The 2,615-nt window shown below is 42.8% G+C and overlaps 1 pseudogene; it reads right to left on the minus strand.

Annotated features, from left to right (window-relative positions):
- Nucleotides 1-202: 202 nt before the first annotated feature.
- LOC116903880 lies at nt 203-750 on the minus strand (annotated as a pseudogene).
- Between the last annotated feature and the right edge of the window lie 1,865 nt (nt 751-2,615).

The following is a 2,615-nucleotide window of genomic DNA, read 5'->3' on the forward strand; positions in this document are numbered from 1 at the left end:
TCCCTGTTGCCAGCATCTCCACCTTCTACAAAGTGAGTTGTCTTTTTCTTCATTCCACCTCGTGGGGAAGATAGTTTGAAGGGCCACAGGAAGTTATTTGCTTCCTTGAAGCATTTCCCAACTGTATAGATCTCCTGAATTAGGTCCTCCATGCAGATAATGACAAATTTACCAAGAGATGGAGCAATCAAGGAATTATCTGTCAAGGCAACGCGCTTTTTATTGATTTTGCCATAGCCTCGCTTGTAGATGAGCTCATTACTGACTTCAGGCTGGGGTGCCCCATGCAATGTACGGTTCCACAGTCCTCAGCATGTTCACTGAAGCCTTGTGGAGCTTCACAAAGGAGCCATGGAGGATCTGCCAGAGACGAAGCAGCTGCAACACCTTGCGCGCCTTTGGGCTTACTCCATTGATACCTCGGATTCTGATGACAAATTTCTGATGCCCAATTTTGGTTCTACGGGCACATAGAAGTTGCCAGCTTTCCTTGCCTTCCTAGCCATGCGAATCTCAATCCGGTACACCTATCTGCACTCCTTGTGATAGTGCTTTGCCTTCTCGCAGATGAGCTTCCTCCTTGCCTTTCGCAGGAGTCTTCAGGGCACACTTCTTCCTCAGGCGCTTCACCTTCAACTCTGCGGAATTCCTTCGCTTTTTCTTAAGGGTTTCTGGCTCCATGGGAACCTTTTCCTTCTTAGTTCCTGGCGCAGCGGCAACCTTCTTTTTCTTCTCTAGTACAGCCTCCATGGTTCCAGCCGGAAAAAGAGAGCGATGTCCTTGTTTTTAATAGCTAAGTAACATTTCATTGTGTAAATGTACATTTTCTTTATCCATTCTTGAGGTAAGGGACATCTACGTTGTCTCCAGTTTCTGGCTATTGTGAATAAAGAGGTAAAAGGCTCTGCCAGAGCCTGACAAATACAGATTCAATTGCTCACAGTCAACCATTAGACTGAGAAAGGGGTCCTCATTGGAGGAGTTAGAGAAAGGACTGAAGGAGCTGAAGGGGTTTGAAACACCAAAAGAAGAACAATACCAACCAACCAGACCCCTCCCCCAGAGCTCCCAGGGACTAAGCCGCCAACCAGGGAGTATACATGGAGGGCTCCATGGCTCTAGGAGCATATGTAGCAGAGGATAGCCTTATCTGACATCAATAAGAGGAGAAGCCCTTGGTCCTGTGAAGGCTCAATTTTCCCAGTAGGGGAATGCCAGGGTAGTAAAATGGGAGTGGGTGGGTGGAAGGGGGAGCACCCTCATAGAAGCAGGGGGAGAGGAGATGGGGAGAGAGGGATTCGGGAAGGGAAACCAGAAAAGTGGATAACATTTGAAATATAAATACATAAAATAGCCAAGAAAGAAAGAAAGAGAGAGAGAGAGAGAAAGGAAGAAAGAAAGAAAGAAAGAAAGAAAGAAAGAAAGAAAGAAAGAAAGAAAGAAAGAAAGAAAGGGAAAGAAAAGAAAAGGAAAGGAAAGGAAAGGAAAGGAAAGGAAAGGAAAGGAAAGGGAAAAGAAAAGAGGCTACAAACAAAGTTGTGCAAATGTCCTTGTGGTATGATGAAGCAGCTTCTTGGTATATGCCCACGGTCTTGGTATAGCAGGATCTTGAGGTAGAACTATTGCCAATTTTCTGAGAAATCTCCAGGTTGATTTCCAAAGTGGTTATACAAGTTTGCATTCCCACAAACAATGGAGAAGTGAAACCCTTGCCCATATCCTTGCCAGCATGTGCTATCACTTGATTTCTTGATATTAGCCATCCTGAGGGGTATAAGATGGGATCTCAGAGTCATACTAAAGACTGAAGACTTGAACATTGGCTGGAGAGATGGCTCAGTGGTTAGGAGCACCGACTGCTCTCCCAGAGGTCCTGAGTTCAATTCCCAGCAACCACATGGTGGCTCACAACCATCTATAATGGGATCTGATGCCCTCTTTGGGTGTGTCTGAAGACAGCTACAGTCTACTCACATACATAAATAAATCTTTTTTAAAAAAGACTTGAACATTTCTTTAAGTGCTTCTTGGCCATTAGAGATTCCTATCGAGAGTTCTCTATTTTGCTCTGTACTACATTTTTAAATTGGGTTATTTGGGTTGTTGGTGTTTAATTTCTTGAGTTTTTTAATTAATTTTGGATATTAATCCTGTTTGATGTAGAGTTGAGGGTTTTTTCCCAATCCATAGGCTGCCATTTTGCCCTATTGATGGTGTCTTTTCCCTTACAGAGGCTTTTCAATTTCATGAGGTCCCATTTATTAATTGTTGATCTTAGTGCCTGAGCTGTTGGTATCCTGTTTAGGATATTGTCTCTTGTATCAATGCATTCAAAACTATTCCCCACTTTATCTTTTATCAGATATAGTGTGTCTAGTTTTATGTTGAGGTCTTTGATCCACATTGGAATTGCGTTTTGTGCAGGGCAATAGACATGGATCTATTTGCCTTATTCTACATGCAGACATCAGGTTAGACTTGCACCATTTTTTTTTTTGAAGATGCTTTCTTTCTTCCGTTGTATGATTTTGACTTCATTGTCAAAAATCAAGTCTGTACATGTGTGGATTTATTTCTGGGTCCTAGATTCAATTCCATTGACCAACCTGTATTTA

This window comes from Rattus rattus, chromosome 6 (genome assembly GCF_011064425.1).
Source record: "Rattus rattus isolate New Zealand chromosome 6, Rrattus_CSIRO_v1, whole genome shotgun sequence".
NCBI classification, from domain to species: domain Eukaryota; kingdom Metazoa; phylum Chordata; class Mammalia; order Rodentia; family Muridae; genus Rattus; species Rattus rattus.